At 39.9% G+C, this 21,467-nt stretch overlaps 1 long non-coding RNA gene across 8 annotated transcripts in view; it reads right to left on the bottom strand.

The window, feature by feature from the left end:
- Positions 1-3,336: 3,336 nt before the first annotated feature.
- Positions 3,337-21,467, bottom strand: part of LOC140509616 (uncharacterized) — a 33,368-nt gene continuing 15,237 nt past the window's right edge. For 4 of the 8 annotated variants that reach the window (XR_011968853.1, XR_011968843.1, XR_011968852.1 and 1 more), the window contains one exon: positions 19,498-20,361. This is a non-coding gene — a long non-coding RNA (uncharacterized lncRNA). Of the gene's footprint in view, positions 3,488-3,675; positions 4,199-11,854; positions 12,894-15,061; positions 15,189-16,900; positions 17,656-19,497; positions 20,362-21,467 lie in introns of those variants that run through there. The other 4 variants (XR_011968844.1, XR_011968847.1, XR_011968848.1 and 1 more) reach the window with 4 other exon arrangements.

The following is a 21,467-nucleotide window of genomic DNA, read 5'->3' as shown; positions in this document are numbered from 1 at the left end:
TGGCCTGAGTCACTAACTCTGACCATCTGTCCTGGGAATGAATGTTATTGGGCACAAAGAGTGGGTATGCGAGAGTGTGGTTGGATCAGTGCAGATCTACTATGACTGCTGGAAAGAAAGTGATAGGCCAATGATACTAGGTCAATAGTATCATCAGTTCTGTATTAGTACTATATACAGATCTGATGAGGAAGATAATAGTGGATTTATTTGAATTGGTAATTCAATGGGCAAGCTTTTACAAAGTGATTACTAGGCCTGATTCACTACTAAGCTAGGTATTATAAATACAAAGATCACGATGAAACAGTTCCTTTCCTTGAGGAGTTTCCATTCTACTTATAAATTATCAATTCTTTACGTGGTGGCCATATGGATCAATATGGGCCTATGGGCAGCTAGGTGGCACAGTGAATGGAGTGCCAGTCTGGAGTCAGGAAGACTTATTTTCATGAGTTCAAATCTGGCCTCAGACACTTACAAGCTGTGTGATCTTGGTCAAGTCATTTAACTGTGTTTGCCTCAGTTTCCTCATCTATAAAATGAGCTTGAGAAGGAAATGCAAACCATTCCAGCATCTTTGCCAAAATGGGGTCACAAAGAGGCAGACCTGACTGAGGAAAAAAAAAATGACAGAACGACAACATATGAATTAAACGTTATAATTTAATAAGATTTTAGGTACGAGAAAAGCGTGTCTGTGTAGATCAGACTCTCTTTCTATCTGCAGGTAAACATGCTGTTTTTGGCTTCCTGTTCTCCGTTTTAGGTCAATTTATTTTTTTATATTGTTCCAGATCTATGATTTTACCAGAGTATGGATATGGAAATTCCTTCCACCGATACAGATCAGCAACTTGTTAGTCTTAGAGCAGGGATTCTTTACCTTTTTTTTGTGTGTTATGAACTCCTCAGAATCATATTTTAAATGTGTACACTAAAATATATAGGATTCAAAGGAAAATAATTATATTGAAATATATCTATCAAAACGCCGAAAGTTCTAAGTTCAGGGTTCTTTCCAAAGTCTTTGAGTTTTCTGCAGGTCAGTAAAAGGTTAAAGGACTTACCTCCATTCCTATAGAAAGTATATCTCAGAGGTTTCAGGTGCTCCTAATTCCTAGGCCAGTCTTGTATATCTTGCCACATGGCTTCTCTTCAGCTTAGTATTTGACTATTTACCATGCTCTCTATCCTCGCCCTTTTCCTTGCAACATTTCCCCAAATCTTTTTGACATTCTGTTCTTCATGTCCTAATCTCTAAAGGATCTTATGTTTTGCAGAATCAAAAAATTTAAAGCTACAAGTGACCTTAGAAACTATTTATTCTAGGGTGATTTTCTTAATTTAGGATCCATGGACCCCCTAAAGGGCCTGTGGACAAATTGTTTACTTGGGTGGGGAAAAAGTATATTTTTATTTTCCCTAGCCTTTAACTGAAATTGAATATTTCTTTTAATTATTTAAAAGTATTCTGTAAAGGGGGAAAGCTCGGTGGTACAGTGGATAGAGCATTGGTCTGGGAGTCAGAAGGACCTGAGTGCAAATTTGGCTCTCGATATTTAGTATCTGTATGACCCTGGGCAAATCATTTAACCCTGGTTGCCTCAAAAAATTTAAAAAAATTCTTCAAAGAGATTCATAGAAAAGGGTCTATGACATGGACAAAAGTTAAGAACTTGTTATCTAGTGAAACTCTCTCATTTTACAAATAAAGAAACTGAGGCCCCAAAGGAATTCCTACAGATAGCAAGTAGTAGTGTCCGGGTTTGAACTTAGCCCTTTGTTGTTAAGTCTCATGCTCTATCCACTCCATCATACATACCGTCTCCATCTGCTTTGCCTTGCCCTGTCTCTTCTTTGGTTTGATTTCCCCTTTCTCCAGGTTACTACGATTTCCTAGGTTTACACTAAGTTCTCTTTCTAAGGCAGAACAGGTCCCTACCTGTCTCCCACTCCAGTTACATGAAAGGTACTGCTCTGACTGCCAAGAGGCCTCTTCCTTTGAGGGGAGGTGCATATTTCATGGCAAACAGGATGTCAAATAGTAGGCTTTGCAGGAGAAGAAATGCTGGCCTCCCCCCACTTTCAAACATTATTCTCTTCCAACCCCACCCCCTACCCCTATCTGGTACAGAAATGTATGAACTTGAGTGTCTGGCTTGCACTGTTGGCCTGATATTTGCCTGCAGGAAAACTCTTCCCTTGGACAGCTCAGTGAAGACATCACTCGTCAAGATCCAGTCCTCTTTAGAGAATAAACTTCTCTGCTTCGTTCCCAACGTCAGCAGTAACATGCTTCCACCTGAGTGTGTCAACCATCCTCAAAGCTATGGGCCCTGCTCCCCTCAGCTATGGATGCAGCTGACTTAGGAGGTTGGGAGGAGTTATTCAATATTTGGTTTAGAGTTTTATTCAAACCTTAGACACAGAATGACATCCTTTATCCCCTCTTGCAATTACAAATAACATTTCTCCTTGTGAAAGGGATGATATACCATGCAATATCCTCTGTCATAAGAAAACTTGAGAAGGAGCCACAGTAGGTGGGGTAGAGGAAGGGAGGGAAACTCTGGGGACGGGAAATAATCACCTGGTCCCCACCCATGACAATCAATGCACGAACACCTCAAAACGGGCCCCTCTCTTTCCAACTGAAAGGAAGAAATAATCTTCTGATTTGTAAGTTGGAGAGAGTAAGAAATCCAGGGAACCTCTAAGTTCCTTTGTAATGGGAAACTGGATTGACACTGATTCTGAGTGCTCAGATATAGATATACAGTGGAATAGACAATCCTTATAGCTACTCTCTCAGTCTATAAGTCTTGGACAGACACTGTGAGTGGATAATCTGTTCCACCCAGAGTTAAGCTGGAGGAGGCCAGTGACTTTGGGAAACTGAATAGTCAACAAGAAATATTTATCCAGCTCTTACCATATGCCAGGCACTGTGTTAAGTGCTGGGTGTACAAAGAGAGGCTAAAATATAGACCCTGCCCTCAAGGAGCTCACCTCCTAATGGAAGAGACAACATGAAATAACTGAACATACAGGATATATGCCATATAATTGGAAGGTAACCTGAGAGGAGAAAGCACCAGTCGTTTTGAGGATCAGGCAAAGCTTCCCACAAAAGGTGGAAATGGAGATATGACTTAAAGGCAGCCAGGAGGTGGAGGTGGGGAGGAAGCACATTTTGGGGATGAGGGACAGCCATTGCAAAGGTCCTGAATCAGGAGATGGAGTGTTGTATTTCAGGAAAGGGGAGAAAGCCAGTGTTACTCTACCATAGGATAGGTGGAAGGGAGAAAAGTCTAAGATAACTGGAAAGTCCTTTAATGGAGGTAACCATTTATTTAAAAATCGTGGAGGTTGGCCCAGGGGAGGTGAGGATACTTATTTGACACACTGAGGATTATCTTCATTTTGTTCCTGAGTACAGTGCTTTGCACAGAGTTAGTGGCAAGGAATTTTTGTGGTTGTTGGTCTAAAACAAAATAGAAAATAAAGGGAGCCCATCATCACAGGAGGAGAGGATGAGAGATAGTGAACTTTTCCCATGACCACACCTGTAGGTAGAGTCTTCTGTCTTTTAAAGACTGAACTCTAGACACACCACAGGGTTCTGCTTTCTATCAGGGTCAGAAATCATTCCTGCAGTAACAGGAAACATACCTGTGGTCTTGGACTTCTCCCACACCCTGTGAAATGCCATTTGCAGATGGAGATGGGGCAGAAAATATCAGAGAGCAGGAAGGAGAAAACTAAACAGACACATGGCAGGCATCCTGGGAGGTGGAGCCAGATCCTAGGGAGGGAAAATAGGTCTCAGCCACGGGTCATGGAGGAAACACAGATGCATCAAACCCTAATTTGTTGAAGGGGAATCATGCTGGGCCACAAGATAGGAGAGGTGGGTCTGAATTGAATTGCCATGTGTGTTAGTTCAGTAGGAAGCCATGGCTGATGATACTGAAAGTCTTTATTCCTGATGAAAAGGAATAATGTGTCTGTTAGACCCACTCCGACACAATACTGTACCATCTTTTCCTGTCTGTTTCCCCTAGTCTCCAAATTGTCCTGCCAGATATGAAAATAAAGGGGAGTTTTCACAGTAGGGGAGCTCCCTGATTTGGCCTTCAACCCAGATCAAATGAGTAAAGCTTTGTTGATAGTGAAGATGGTGGTGGTAATGGACCTGCAAGAAGATTGGAGAAGAAAAGACTACTTGGAAGGCTTTATATGGACAAAGAAGAGATTCATAGGCAAATGCATGGTGAACAAGTTTTATATAACATACACACATACATATACATATATAAATTTCCTCCCCTACTCTATGTTTAGTATGGCATACAAGATAGAGTGGTTAAGGGAAGGGGAAGGCCAGGGCAGGGATGTTGTTGTTCACTTGTTTCAGATGTATCTGACTCTTTCTGATTCCATTTGGGGTTTTCTTAATGATATTAGAGTGGTTTATCATTTCCTCCTCCTGCTTATTTTACACCTGAGGAAACTGAGGCAAGCAGGATTAAGTGACTTGCCCAGGGTCATAGAGCTAGTAAGTATCTGAGGCCAGATTTTAACTCAGGAAGATGAGTCTCCTGACTTCAGGGCCAGTGCATTATCTACTGCACCACTTAGCTGCTTGTGCCTCAACAGCATCCAGGGTTCAAGTCCCTGTGTGGAAGCAGGGATGCCAGTTAGCTGACTTCCAGTAGTCCAGATGAGATTCAGTTTGTCACCAAGTGTTTACTAAGCACCCATTCTGTGTTAGGCACTCTACTAAGCTCTGGAGAAAGAAAAAAATACAAAAAACTGTCTTTGTCTTTAAGGAGTTCATGGTCTAATTGGGGAGATGATATGTGAATAGCTATGTACATAAAAGAAGTGAAGGTAGTCTTAGAGGGTAGTCACTAAAATTAAGGAGGACATAGGAAGTTTTTTGCAGAAGGTGGGACTTTAGCTGAGACAAAAGATGTCAGAGGAGGCTGAATTCTAAAGGAAGCATGTTACAGGCATGAAGGACAGCCAGGGATAATGCCTGTAGTTGGGAGATGGAGTGTCTTGCATGAGTAACAGTAAGGAGGCCAAAGTCACTGCATCACAGAGTTCAGAGAGGATGATAAAGTGTAAGAAGACTGGAAATATTGGAGTGCCTGACCTAAGTTGATAACAGTGCAAAATTTAAAAAAGTATAGATACATGAGACATTACAAATGAAGGCATGGCAGGACTTGGTGACCAGATCTAGTGAGATCACAGAATCTCAGTTAGTCAATAAACACTTATTAAACACCTACTGTATGCCAGACCCTGTGCTGAGTGTTTATAAGGTACCTCAGATGCTACTTGGTCCAACTAATACCAAAGAAGAATCTTCTCTATAATATAGTCAGCAAGTGATCATCTAAGCTTTATTTGATGGCCTTCAGTAAGAGGAGGTCTTCCATCATGGGAAGAAACTCATTTCATTATTGGATAGCTCTAATTATTAGGCAGTTTTCCCTTACATCGAAATAAACATGCTCCTGGTTCTGTACTTTGAGGCTCATCAGCACAGACTTAATGCTTCTCTCTCTTCCATGGCCCTTCAGATTTTTGAAGATAGCTCTTATGTCCCACCTGAGTCTTCTCCAGTTTACACACTCCTAGTTCCTTCAACCAGTCCCCACATATTGCATGAAGGTCCTTCATGGTCTTGAATGCTCTTCAGTTGATCAAGATCCTTCCTAGAAGGGGTCAGTTAGAACTAAACACATTACTGCAGGTGTGCTCTGATGAGTGCAGAATATAGTGGCTCCTACCTGGTCTTGGATGTAGGTATCAGTTCTATCCCTGCTATTGCCTCTTCCTCCAGCCTTCTGTCCTTTATACTACTCAACAGGTTTTGATCTACAATCTATGACCATGAAAGAAGTTAAATAGTCTATGACTTTGACCCCATTAGAACCAAGTAAATTAATATAGCTCAAGCATTACAGCAGCCAACCTAAATTAAACATCATCTCTTAAAGGAGACACTATAGTCAAGAAAATCTGATGAGACAGTATGTAATACTTCAAAGAAAACCTAAAGATAAATCGGGACCTCAAGTTTGCTTCTGCCAAAATTTTAGTTGTTCAGTTGCTTTCGTCATATCCAACTCTTTGTGACCCCATTTAGAGTTTGCTTGGTAAAGATGCTGGAATGGTTTGCCATTTCTTTTTCTGGCTCATTTTACAAATAAGGAAAATGAAGCAAATAGGGTTAAGTGACTTGCCAAGGATTGGTCGCACAGCTTGTAAGTGTTGAGGCTGGTTTTGAACTCAGCTCTTTCTGATGCCAAAACTGGTGCTCTATCCACCGTGCCACCAATCTGCCCCTCTGCTAACATAGTGAATAGGAAATACCATACCAGATTTTTACTCTTCTGATCAGTTTCAAGTGCCTGTATGTGTGTATATCTATCTCCAGACTCATCTGTGAAAGACTGAAACCCTCAAAATATAAAGAGTAAAAGATTAGACACAATGCTATTATCTACAATGTATTGGAGTGAAACTTCATACACACACACACACTCACACTCACACAGACACACATCTCTTTTCAGTTAGTGCGAATCCATCTTTTGGATGTATGTTTTGGGTTAAGTTCAAGGGGTTCATTGACTGGTCTCATTCCTTCCTCTGTTCCTTACTTACTTGATTCACATAATAGCCATATAGGGTTTTGTATAATTTTAGTACATGTTGGTAGCACATGATTACAAGGTGTAATGCTAATCTGATCTGATTGTTCTTTTGCCTTTCAAGAGGTAGGGAAAGAAAGGATAGAAAATAGTTCATAACAAGAAAATACCCAAATTAAAACTATGGCATGGACTTGCTGAATTTGCACTAATGAACAGACAGTATGATTTACCTGATGGCTCTCACTTCATCAGCTGTAAGAGGAGGTAATAAAGACAAAAGACAGGTCTGGGATTATTGCCATCAATAACACACTGCCTTTACATTGTGCTCTGAGCTTAATAACTCTGCTATAGCAAATACTGTTTGAAATGTACTAATAATAGAAAGTGTCTAACAGAGTAAGTATAGCTTATTACCTTAATGCTACTGGTAGTAAGGTTGGGAAAGCCAAAATCTTGAGCTCACTTGGAAAAGTTATTAAGCTAGCCCAGGGCTGCAGACTTCAACTGAGTGCCTTTCTTTTGGTATGTTGTTAGACCGAACTGGAAAAAAAGCTATCCATGTAGATGATCTTCCTGAGTGTCTGTAGGGTGTGATTAGTTTAAATTACAACAAACACATATTATTCTGAGACAAAAATTTCTCATTTCAATCATATACTTTAATAAATCAATGACAATTAGAAATTCAGAATTGGAAGGTACTTAGAAAGGTCTTTGAGTCCATTCCCCTGGCTTCCAGAAGGGCTCTCCCACGTTCAGTAATTATCTCAGCAACTTACTCAATTTACCATGTCCAGGTCAATGAATATTTATTAAATACCTCTTATGTGTAAAACACTACACTAGATTCTGGGGATACAATAAGAGAAACGATTTGTAATCTGGTAGTGGGAAAAGACATGTACGTAAATAATAGGAATGTTAGGGAGAATATAATGAGTGTAAAGGAGACTGGTGGTCTAAGCAAAATACCATAAGAAATTTGAGGACCAACAGAACATTCCAAGCAAGGACAGAGGAAAAAGGCTGCATGGAGGAAGAGGCACCTGGATTAATCCTTGAAGTAAGGGAAGACCTTCAACAAATACAGATGAGGATTCCAGTATGGAGTCTTTCAGGGATGGTGGACAGTATGTCATGGAACAAGGGCAGAGAGTAGTCTAGTCTGAAGGGCAATGTGAGATGAAACTGGAGTCCAATTATGGAGGTTCTTGAATATCAGGATGAGGAATTTAATCATTTGCATGGTTGGTAAATTCTTCCTCATATCCTTATTCTTTGTTAGTAAAGACTAATAATATAGTTGGCCATTGTCCTTTGTATAAGATTCTCTTGCCTATTATATTCTCAAAACCAGATTTTGTGTTTCAAGGTTAGTGACAGCTGTGCCCTAGTCTTTCCTTGTTTTCCTTTCTTTTTCCTCTCTGGCACCCTTGGGCCAGTGGTCACAGGATCTCAGCACAGTTGGTAACTCATTTTGACTTTGTGAGCCTTATTTTCCTTATCTACAAAATGATGGTCACGTAGGACTTGGGTTAACTACTTGCCTTACTGTACGTAGCTATATATCTGTGCTCCCACAAAAGACACAAGATGGATTGGCTAATAAGGTGTAGATTTCATGACTGGGCAGACAAGCAACACAAATTGTCCATTTCATAGGTACTGGCATTCTACTCTTGTTTGGATTGCTGAAGTCTGACTATGTCCTACGTGTTTTGATCCCCTGATTGTTGGATTCCCCAGTTATCTCAACCTGGCTTGTCCACTTTAAATCAATTCACTTCTATTCTGGATCCCATATCACAGATGGGAAGCTATTTCCCCTGTAACCTCTGAACCCTGAGTTCCTAGACTGTACCTGCCAACTACCTCTTCATAAATGGGCATTACCTGAAAGTGAGAACCTGAAAAGGCTTTAGCCTAAAAGGGCCAGGGTCTACCACTGCATCCTGGACCATCTCCACTGGTTCTGATGAATAGCCGGCCACTGGACCCATATAGCTCTGGAGGAGAAAGTGAGGCTGGTGACCTTGAACAACACTTCATCCCTGAAATCCAAGTCAACTTTAAGTCATGTCATCATTTCCCTGATGTCATGGTCCTCTTTGAGAATGAAAGACAAGCACAACAGACATGAAAGGCTTCAGATTGCCTACTGACTTGCCTAACCTTAACTGAAGGAAATCTTATGTGGAGTGTTTAAAAATAGGAAATCATAAAAGACATTGGTATATTCATTCATTTTATAGCTAAATGACTATATCTTCTTTACCTCAAGTTTTTATGGACTTAAACTCTGCAGTGTCATGAATAGAATATTGATTTTAGAATGTTAGGCTAATTGGCATATCCTTCTATGCAGTGATGATCTTTAGGCGCTAATAACAAATGACTAACTTTGCATACCCAATTTGTTGTCAGATCTTTCAGTTTCTGTCTTCACACTATTTCTTGTATGCATCCCTTTCTCTGTCAGCTGCAAGTCATGTCATCATCTTGATGTCAAGGTCCTCTTCGAGAATGACAACTCCTCCTGTAGCCATTAGGTTAGTTCAGTCCCTCAGCACCTCTTGTCTTGACTCTCAAAATAATCTCCTAGTTGGTCTCCCTGCCTCAGTTCTCTCCACGCTTCTAAGCATCTTCCACAAAGCTGCTACAGGGAGTTTCCTAAAGTGTAAGACTGACATATCATGTCCTCTACTCAGTAAACTCAAATGTCTCTCTAATGATTCCAGGATCAAGTGCGAACTCTTTAACTTTCAAATTCCACATACCTTGGCCTCATCCTACTTCTTCAGCCTTGTTACACATTAGTACCCTCCACATACTTTCTAATCCAGCCATACTGGCTATCTCTATGGTCGTCTCATACCACACTCCATTTCCCATACTTGTGTCTTTGCACTCTTTTCCCCATGACTGGAATGCTCACTCTTCTCACTTCCACCTTTTGGAAACTCTCACTTTCCTTAAGATTCTGCTTGAGCATCATCTTCTGCATGAAGTTTTTCCTGATATCCTAGTTTCTAGTACCTTCTCAGAAACTTCTTGGATTGCCTTCTATCTATTATATACATACATATACCTACTATGAGACTTAGCTTGGAGGATATAATAAGTACTTCATAGAATTTCTCTTCTTCTATGCAACAGATATTGAAAAAATATATATATATACATACATATATTTAAATGTATGTATACATCTTCAAGAGCTCAGTATATATAAATGTAGGAATTAATAAATAATATAAATTCAGTTAATACCCTAACTATATGTTTATCCATATCTATATCTAGTACCTTGTTACAGACATGTTATCTCCCCTAAGAATATAAGCTCCTTGATGTCAGGTACTGGTTTTGGATTTGTTAATATGGGCTTAGTTGGTATGTGCTAACAGTGCTTAACCCAGTGCCCAACTCATAGGAATTGCTTAATAGATGCTTGTTAGCTCACTGACTGTTCTAGAAGTTTCTGTTGTATCTTAATTCTTACTAAATGTTTTTCTATTAACAAATGATTTTCTCTGCATCCGCCCAATCATTAGAAGACCAAACAAAGGCAAGCTCTTGTGCAAATATGCATAATCTAGTAAAACCAACTGCATCTTCGTTCCTACTACTTGCTCCAAATATACTTGAAGTGTACTTGGCAGTCTGCATGGCAGTAACTCAAATTATATGTTGACTTGACTTTCTTCACAGCTCTTAAAAACTGCCAGCATAAAAGTTCACTCTGAAAAGTCTGCTTACCCTCCTATAATGTCAAGAGAAATTAGGTATGCAAAAAAGAGAAGACATTTTTAAAACACGGTGATGTTTTGATGGATTTACTGTTTCATGAGGTGTGGGAAATGCCAGCCCTCCAGAGAGCTGCCCCCTCAGTGCCTTCATGTGCTTTATAATACTGGACTCAGATGTTCTGTAAATTCCTGAAAGAGGATCCACCCATTGTACTGTAGAACTCCCTCTGGTTCTTTTAATATGATGAATGTACTTATGTAGTATTCTCGCTTTTTGAACAGTCAGTTTCCTTTTCTAGTTATTTATATCTTTGATGATTTTTTAATATTTCTTCTTGCAAATGAATCATTACTAGTAACAAGCTGTGGACCACTTACAATCACCATGAGACTTTCTATTGGCCTTTGGGCCAGCCAACATTTTGATTTTTCTGAGGTCAGAACATTTTAGCATCTGTAGTCATATAACATCACCAGGAAGATAGCAGTTTTAAAAGGCAAGGGCTTTGCAGATGGGGCCAGCTTGAGATTATGGAAAGGACTATGCAGTTTCTCAAACCAGACCCATTCTGAACTCTTCTCCTTTATACAAATAAGGTCCTAGCTTATTGTCCATTTGCAAAACCCATGGTAAAATATTACTGTCTATCAACACTAGAAAACAGAAGCAGATGAACACATCCAGATTTTGATATGAATATAGTGACAGTGTGCATAACAGTTAGAGAGCTGGTGACAATTAAGAAGACCCGGGTTCCAGTCCTATTTCTGACACATGGAATGTGTCTGTGTGACTGGCTACATGGCTTTGGGTGAGTGTTTAAGCCTCTCTGTGTCTTAGTTTACTCAACTATATAATGAGGGGTTTGACTAGAGGAACTTTAAGTTCCTCTCTAGCTATTACTCTGTATTTTCTGTCTTGAAAATATTCACAGCACAGAGCCTAAAAGCTTTTAAGTAGCCTATAGACTGTTAGTTTCTTTTCGTTGGTTAATTTTGGATCACACTTTTCAATATATATTTTTTTCACTATCCAAGGCCTCCTGTGTTTACATTAACAATGAAGTTACTGACCAGTAACATATATATACTGATATAGCTTGAAAGATCCTATTAAGTACTTCATAAAAATTTTCTTCTTCAGGATATTTAAAATAAAAGTACTGTATCTTTAAGAGAAACATCATGTTATAGTGAGCTGACCTTCAAGTCAGGAAAACCTGGTTCAAGTTCCATCTCTGACATAAATGGTTTGTGTGATCCTGACCTGTATAACCTCTCACTGCTCTTGGCAACTCTCTATGATTGTGAGATGCAGAGAGGGTGCTATCGTGCATTAATAGGGGAAGTTTGCTCACCAGGAATTCTCTATTTCAGTGACATCACAAGTCAAATCCTCAACCCTGCTGAATCTTTAACAAGACAGAACTGCATGGTGCTTCCCTGCCCCCGCCACATTCTCCTAGATTTTCTTGCATTTACGATTTCTAGTTGCAGTTATTGTTTGTCATTTGTCTTGCCCATCATGTAATCTCTTAAGTCTTTTCATTGTCCCCTACATTGCTATTACTTGAGGTACAATATTATCCCATCCCATTGATACACTACAGCCTGTTTAGACTTTCCCTGATTATTGGATACATCAGCTGTTTTCAGTTCTTTGTTATTGTGAACAAAGAGGCAATTATCTTTTTGCTGGTCTGTTTGCTAATAATGATTGGTGTAGGTGAGGCGACCAAGGGCACTATATAACGACGCTGTCTTTGACTACAAGATAAATTCACCTCCACCTAATTCTATATTCCTCTTTCCTGGATGTGCTTATAAATGATTCTTTAATTGAACTTCAAATTTTTACATCTTTTGGCTTTATGTATAGGAATGATGTTAATACAGATATAATTAAGTTCTTCCAGTAGTGTGTATACTTGCAAAGTATTGAAAAAATTATATATTGCATCTCAGTAATTAAATTATTTGTAGATGGCCTAAGAGCTACGTAGTTCCTGGCACCTTCTGCACTTTTTCCTGCCACTTTATTTCTGTCACTGCCGAAATCAAAAGAGGGCTATGCTGGACGACCACACGCTGTATTTTTGTTCAGTTCATGGTTCTCCATATTCAGTTATGGCCTGTGACTGGCCCTTTGGTGAAGACCTTTTCTGAATTTAGCTTGATTTCCCCAAACAGAAGACAATCTTTTGAAAGTCTCATATTCAGAATCTTCCCAGATTAATAGAACTTCTCAAAGCCTGGGCTCTGACTTTGGAAACACAGGATCACCTCCATGTACTGACAAGGCATCAGAGTAGGATTTTGGTTGCTATTGAAGCAAGGTACTTTGTTTTAGAGGCAGTATGATCTAGGGGAAGGAGAACTGGCCTTGGATTCAGAAGCCTGGGGTTCAAGTATTGGCTCTGACATTTGCTAGCTGTTTGGCCTCTTGGATCCTCAGTTTCCTCATCTGTAAAATGAGGATAACAAAACTTGTTTTACTTACCTTATGAGGTGGTTATAAAGAAGGTACTTTGTAAACCTTAAAAAACTTATGGAAATGTGAATTATTATTTCCATATATATTTATTATTGCTTCCAAAGTATCCTCATAAAGTCACTTCTGACCAGTGACTGTCTTCTCTACAGTACTGTTGCAAGGAAAGAAGTTTGTACCACATAAATGTGAGCTATTATTCTAATTACATAATTACTTTCTCCTTATGGCCCTGCAAATTTCCTTTTAAAGAAATTGTCAAAACATGGTATTAGAGATGAAATTAAGGAAAGAGAGGCACAAGATTAAACTAAGAAGTCCTCAGAAAAGACATTTGGAGGCTATTAGCAAAGTCACTAATGAAAGAGAAAATTAATTGGTAATGAATGAAATTCTGTGTTTGGCACCAAGCCTACTGAATGACTATAAAAATAGGAAGCAGTGCAGAGAGAAGTAGGGTTGGTTACCCGGAGGCATGGAGAGTGAGTGGCACAGGTCTCTTTCCTATGAACTCACAGGGTTTATTGTCTCTATTACCTTCCTATATTTTTTCTTCAAGGCTGATTCTAGACCAACTGGTAGTAAAGGCAAAAACTATTTTAGATACTGCTCTCTTGGGACACTTCCAATAACAGAATGAATCGAGGAGGTAGTCATCATGGCTTTGTATATACTTTAAGTGGCTTGTGCCCTTAGGCCCAGGAACCCACATGGGCTACCTTCCCCTAAGACTCATTATCTATGGTTGTTTTGTTATCTTCTGGGTTGTATTTGAACTTTCATGTGTTTATGTTTTGTCTTGTCAATTAGAAAGTAAGCCCTTTACTAGCAAGGATCAAGTCTTATACTTTGCACTCCCCATAGTGCCTAGCACACAACAGTATATACAGAAGGCTCTCAATGTGTTCTCTATTTCCTACCTTTTTGGAGTCCTGGAATGATAATCAAATCAATGTGTCTGGGAAACCCCTGGAGCTTCATTTACCATCTCTGTAAATGTTACAAACCCACCTGACTGTCCAGTTCCTCCCTGACTGCCACTTCCTTCTCTGTGTAAGCTCCTTGAAGTCAGAGGATAACTTCCTTTTTGTGTATACAGCCCAAATGCTTAGCAAAGTTCTTGGCACAGAGGAAATACTTAAAAATCCTTTAAAATTCATTCATCCATTCACCAACCGATGGTCAAGTCCCACTGGTTTTAAAGTCACACTTTCTCTAGCAGCTACCCACTTCTTCCACACTTCTTTCTTTGGGTCCCCTCCTTGGTTCTCAGCCACCTCCTTTGGGTTACCTCCTTTGTTTTGTCCTCATCACTCCTTGTTCTTGCTATTATCTGCATTATCACTCACTTAGAGATTAGCTTTATTCTTATCACTTCACTCTTCCTTTTCCCCATCCCCAAATCTAACCCGTGGGCAAGTTCTATCAATCTGACTTCCACAAAAGCCTTTGTATCCAACCCCTTCTCTCTACCACCCTCACTCAAGCCCTTATCACCTCTTGCTTGCTTGTTTCAGTAGCCTTCTAACTGAATAGCCTATCCTTAGTCTGCTTTCTCTCTAATTCATCTCACAGCTGTCAAAATAATCTTCTTAATCCATAGGATTATGTCACCTTTCTGCTAACAAACTTTCAGTAGTTCCCTATTACCCACAAGATCAAATAGAAAGCCTGTATTTCAAGGTTGCCCATTATGTGGCTCCAACCTGTGTTTCTGGCATTTGGTTATTCTCTTTCAAGGATGCTACATCCTAGCTAAATAGATTCCTAACTATTTCCTAATGTCCTGATCTCTCTCTCTCTCTCTCAATTCCATGCATTTATGTAAGTCATCTTCCATGTCTAGCATGTATTGCCTTCTTATCTCAACCTGTTTGACATCCTTTTACTTCAAGATTAGGTCCAGGTGCCAACTCCTCCATGAAACCTTGGCTAATTTCCGGACGCTGAGGACCCAAGACCTCCCTCCCCATGTAGAAGCTTGTCCCATTCCTTCCCTTGAACTGTAGCCAGGGAAGAAAGAACAGTGGTTGCCCCTGTGTGAGTCTTTTTGTTTGTAACCCAAGTCCATTTCGACTGCCAACTAATCATGAAGGCCTCCCTTCACCACAAGGTAAGCAGACCAGAAACAGTCAGAATACCTTCACATGCCCTGAATCAGGAAGTAAGGTTCTTCAATTATGTGTCATTATGCCTCTATGGAAACAGGCTCCTCAGACTTTTCCTTGTAGGCTGGTACTGTGGACTGGCCTGCAGTGACCAGTTCTCCTGTTAATAGATAATTTCTGAAATAAATTCCAGTTCTACCAATCCATTATTCTATGAAATGTCAAAGTCAGAAGAGGGAGCCAATCAATGTTTTTTTCAAGACAGAAGATTGGGCTATACAGATCCCTGATATCAATCAATTGATCAACAAGCATTTATTAAGCATCTACTATGTGTCAGGTACTGCAGATAAAAAGACAAGTGAAATGGTGCTTGCTTTCAAGAAATTTCTAATAGGGTAGACAAGATACACATATGTAAATACACACAAAACACATGCAAGATAGACACAGGGTAACATGGTATAAGTGATGGGTTGCTGGATGGAACTATTAGCTTGGAGGACCAAAAGAGACCTCTTGCAAATGAGGAAGATCAGAGCTGCCGAGTGGCAGAGGAGGGGTGGATTCAAGGTGTGAACCAGTACAAAGACACAGAAAACCAAAGGGCAGCAAGAGCTCCAATTTGATCTGATTGTAGAGTGAATAGAAGGGAAAATGTGTAATCAGTTTGGAAAGATAGAATTGAGGCGCCATGCTTGACAAACAGAGTTGCTTATGTATCATCTTAGAGGTAATAAGGAACTGTTGGAGATTATTCAGTAGGGGTGGTGACATGATCAGAACTGCGCTTTAGGAAAATTACTGTGGCAGCTGGATGGAGAATGGGTTGGAGTAGGAGAGGGACCAGAGGTAAGGAGACTAATAAGAGGCTATTGCCACATGAAATAGTATATTTATCCTCATTTTAGTTTTAGAGATGAACATTTTTGGTTATAGAAGTAGAACCAAAACTGCAGAATTTTTAATAATAGATAGCAATTCTATAGTGTTATAAGATTTGCAAAGCCCTTAACATGTTATCTGATTTAATTCCTGCAATATCCCTGTGAGGTAGATGTTATTTCTATTTTGCAGATGATGCTGATAGAGATTAAGTGGGATCAGAGACTTTTTTGCCTTGATTTGTATCCCCAGCACTTGAATGAATGCATATCATAGGCTCATGATCAATGCTTGTAGACTGAGTGATTTGCTTATGCTTATGAAGTTAGTAAAAGTCTGAGGCAGGAATTTGAACTCAGCATTTGCTGACTCCAAATCAAACACTTATCCCTGTTCCAAGTAGGGAAGTGACTTTGGAGATCATCTAGCCTCATTTCTTCATTAAAGAGGGGATAAAATGAAGCCAGAGAGAATGCCAGGCCTGGGGTCAAGGAGAACTGAGTTCAAATTTGACCTCAACTAGCTGGGTGACCTTGGGCAAGTCACTTAATCCTTTTTGCCTAAGTTTCCTCATATGTAAAATGAGTTGGAGAAGGAAACAGCAAATCCTAAATGGGGTCATGAAGAGCCACATGACTCAAATGACTGAACAATACCCCTACCTCCAATAAACAATAGAGCTACAGAGAGATAGAGAGGTTTACCAGAGATCACACAGGAAATGCTACAGTTAGGAACTCACACCCAGGTCATCTAACTCCAAGTCACATCTGCCATTACACCATTCAGTTTGCACTTAGCATGCTTTCAGAAGTCAACCCAGTGTGACTCCAGGAACTAGTTTTTCATCAGCAAACAAGATTATCTTAAAGTTATAGAACCAGGGCAGAGAAAGTTAATTCCCTTTGCTTTCTTTCAACATTAGGATCTATATCCTTTCAAATATGAAGTTGGAAGTGTCCTGCTGAATGGTTTGCAAAGAATGCCATTAGCTGGCTTGTTACTTTGATCTCCGAGAGCTCACGAGTGTGTATATACAAGAAGGATGGAAAATAAATGGTGTCTCCACAGGGACAACATTGCTAGGAAAACCTGGCGAGGTTTGACTGGACAGTGGGAGGTGGGGTGTGGTAGGGAGTGATTAGGGAACAGACCTGAACATGACTTGATCTGCTGCAGCTGCAGACAGAGGTGTGCCAAAGGTGAACATGAGTTCCTTTGCATCAGCCAAAAGTACTTCATGTGGAGGCCACTGGTGAAATGGTCCTAGGGGCCAGAGTCGGAGTATGATCTGATAATGCCTTATTTTTGGAATTTGATTCCAACAGCTTTGTAATAGATTGGATGGAGAGAGGGTTGTCTCTCTCTCTCATTTTTATGGGGGGTGGATGGGAGAGACCAACAATTTGGTGGACTGTATCCCTGTTATTGCATTCCTTTCCCAACATTCCAGATGGTTGGAGGTTCAGACAAAGCCCTCCTTATTGGCCCTTCTTTATTATTTCAGCAGAGATGATGTGCAGGAAGGGTTAAGGCTCAAGTCAGAAGATGAACTGTTCTCTCAACAGGCTTGGAAAGTGATTTTGGTTAGCCCCAGACTCAGCTCAGCTCCCACAAGATGGGATATTTTTGCAAGCATTCCTACTTTCTTCAGTGGTTACCAGCGCAGTGCCTAGACATATTTCCCAACAGGCCTTCTTTTCTGTGCTGTTCCAAATTTGTCACTCTTGACGTTTGACTCACTTGAGGAACAAACAAGCAAGGATGGAGGAATCAGGAGAGACAAGCTCAAGATTAGGAGAGAGGCATCTTTAAATCAATTTTCTGCTTTCCACAGAGGTGGCATGGCCCACTGGACTAGTAGTTAGGTGGGCCTGAGTTCAAAACTAGCCTCAGACACCTACTAGCTATGCAGCCTTGGGCAAATAACTTAACCTCTGTTTGCCTCAGTTTCCTCAGTTGTAAAATACGAACAGCACCTACCTTGTATGGTTGTGAAGATCAAATGAGATATTTGTAAAATGTTCAGCACAGTGTCTGACACATAGTAGGCATGATAAAAATATAAAAGAGAATGACCTTTTATTCCTCTTCTCCCACCCCCACTTTAGAAAATAAAAAGTCCTGAGAGGCATTAGAGACTTTAAATGTGCTGGGGATTTCTTGGATCTGAATCCATCAGCAGTCGTTTTATTGAGCACCTATTGTTTGTTAAGAGCTATCGAAGTGGATTTCAAAATCTCAGCAATCGTCTCTCAGATGATTCCTGTACCTTGAAATTCAGTTTCGAAAGGCTCCACTTAGAAAGAACCTATTGTGGTAATTGATGTTTATTTAGTTAATAATCATAACAATAATAGTATGAGCAGCCCTCTTTATAGAACTTTCCATAGTCCTTTCATTTTGTCCTTATGGGAACCTGATAAGGCAGGAAGTTCAATTATTGAAGTTTCTATTCCACAATCTGTCACTAATAGTAGTAATAGCTAATATTTGTGTCACCTACTGTGTGCTAATTGCTTTACAAATATAATTTATTTGATTTTCACAACAACTTTGATAGCTAGGTCTTGTTAATATTATCCCCATTTTACAATTGTGGAAACTGAGGCAAACAGATTAAGTAACTTGCCCAGGGTCACACAGCTAGCAAGTATCTGAGGCCAGATTTAAACTCAGGTCTTCCTGATTCCAGGCTCAGCACTGTATCACCTAGATATCTCTGCTACTAACTTGCTCTGCGATTTTGGACAAGTCACTTAACTACAAAATGGGCAATGGACTAGTGGAACTTGATTTTTCTATCTAATATTCTAATTATTCTAATACTTATTTTTATTTTTCTATCTAATATTCTAATTATTCTAACACTTATAGCACTATCTTTTGTGGTAGCAAAGAACTGGAAACAAAGAAGATACCCATGGATTGGGGAATGGTAAATAAATTGAGGTGCATGAATTTACATTATTATATTATTATTTATTAATATTAATACTCTGTAAGAAATGGTGATTATGAAGGATTCAGAGAAGTATGGGAAGACTCCTATGAACTGACGCAGAGTGAAGTAAGCAAAGCTAGGAAAACAATGGATATGATGACTGTAACCATGTAAGAGCAAAGACCAATGACAAAAACAGCAGGAGATCTGATGATGTTGTAATTAAATGACCAAGTACTATGGATAAAGAATACTGCATACATACACTCTCAGAATAGTGTTTTGGCTTTGTTTTGTTTGACTGCTCTTTTTTCTTTTCTCCATTTATTGGCTTTACAGAATGGCTCTCCATGGGAGAGGAGAATGTGGATATTCAGAAATGAAAGTGATATAAAAACCAGTTATCAAAAATTGTTTTTTACATTAACACATTCTGTCATTTCGTGAGTCTGTCTTTCGGCTTTGCGGGACAGTCATGTGAATAATTGTTGGTCTTTGGTGTTCTTACATTCCAAGGGTTGCCAGATTAGTGAAGGTACACATATACTTAGATGTGTGCACATGTGCACGTTTATACATACTCCTACGTAACTCCAATGAAATCAGTTTGGATTCATCCTAAAGTGAGTAACTCTTTGACTCTAATTATCATCACCTTTTAATGAATCATAAGGTTGGAAGGGACCTCAGGAAGTCAGTTAATCCTTTGACTGCTTGATCTGTGGGACAAACCCATAAGTAGCCCCATTAGGAAATGCACAGATGGAGCATGAACAGTCATGGTATTAGCCTGGGGTGACCTCAAGTCAGTGTGTGTTGCAGACTGCAGAGGAACCCTTGAGAGCATAGCAAACTGCTTCCCTTAACCAGGTGCCAAGTTGGCCGCTTTTGTGGACTTCCCGGCTGCTGCTTGTTCACAGGGACTCTGGAACCTTAACCCAGGCCTTTAGGCTGAACTTGTAGAGCAGAGTTTGGTTCTTGGAACAATCCTGAGTGTCTGAGACCTGAATTTCAATTGTTTCCAGTGGGAGGTCAAATGAACTGCCAGGATACTCTAGCAGGCCTCAATATTAGTTGACTGTGGGATCTGAGGACAAGGATGGCTTCTCTTCTTCAATACATAACCCAAGACCTTAACCTGGAGCTTCATATACTGTGGGAAACTTGGTAAATACTTGTTGGTTGACTGGTTACTAAGTCTCATCAAATATCATGTTCTGTTTTCAAATGTCTTTGTTCTAAATATCCAGCACTCCACTCACTGGGCTTATTTTTTACTGGAGTCTGGGAGTTGCATGCTGTTTGTCTGGTTTTCCCAGCAGACTGAATTGGCAGTTTTTGTAGATAATACATTAAGTGTGCTTAATGGATCAACATGCAATGATCAGGCCCACCACTAAGTAACGGGTCCCCCAGCATTCAAATTGCACAGGCTTCTGGCCAATGGGTATGTTCATAGTAGTTAAGAAATTGTTCACTGGAGATTCTTCTTACAAAGGCTCAGCTGTTGGATTGAGCGGAGGTGATGTCTTAAGAACAACCAACCATTAACTGAAAAGAACCTATTATTTTTCCAGCTATAGCCTGATTTCACCCAATATACAAGGTACATAGGTTATCATAGTCTTATAGATTTAGCACTGGAATGGATCTTGCAGGTCTTTTAATCCAACTCTGCCCTGTTCCTCTCCCACCCCTCCAACACTTTACAAATAGTAGGAGACAATGTAGTGCAGCTGGAGAGTCTGGAGTTAGAATACCTGGATTTAAACTGTATCTCAGACACTGATTAGCTTGACTGTGGGAAAAATCACTTAATCTTCCTGGGTCTCAGTTACCTTGTGTATGAGAGGCATTTGATATGATCTCTTAAGTTATTTCCATCTCTAAATCTAAGGTCCTCTGGGTCATAGTTTTAGAATTAGAAAACACTTGAGTGGCCATTTTTTCTGTGTTTTACAGATAAGGAAAGTGGATCTCAAAGAGGTCAAGAGACTCACCCAGGTTAGAGAGAGAATAAATGACAGAAGTGGAATTTGGGCTCAGTCCTTTGACTTTTATCTGCAATGTTTTGCTGAGTTTCCAATATATAGTACTGCTTCTCAATAAATACTTGCTGATATAAAGACAATAGATTTATATAAACAGGTAGCCAAGGATTTAATGTTCGATTTGGGGGTGGTGGTGGTTATCAGTAGGGAGACTCTAGACCAATTGAATAATCACCCATCGACTTGATGATATTATAGGTTACAGACATTTTTCAAAAAGATATTTCTGAGGGAGCTCAGCACTAAAGGTCATGTTCTTTGGGGTTTAAGCAGCAGCTCCCTATTGGCCCTCTGTGATCCCATAACTGGGGGAGGAAGGCTACTCAAAGATGAATGGCAACTGAATCACGAAGAGCTTTACAATTGAGGACTACAAGAGGAGCGGTGAAGGAAGAATTTGGACTCTTTTGGGATGCATTCAGTGCTTTCTCTCCTTTGGATTTCCAGTGAGCAGGGGAGGGAAACAATTGATCAGGATCCCCCATTCACTGCCTTCCTCTACACCCAAATGAAGGGTTGATGATTTGGCTTGCTAAATGACTTGACAGCATGCTGTTTT

Source organism: Notamacropus eugenii, chromosome 1 (genome assembly GCF_028372415.1).
Source record: "Notamacropus eugenii isolate mMacEug1 chromosome 1, mMacEug1.pri_v2, whole genome shotgun sequence".
NCBI lineage: Eukaryota > Metazoa > Chordata > Mammalia > Diprotodontia > Macropodidae > Notamacropus > Notamacropus eugenii.
Note: the sequence above shows the minus strand (reverse complement) of the source record. Positions and strands in the feature narration are given on the sequence as shown.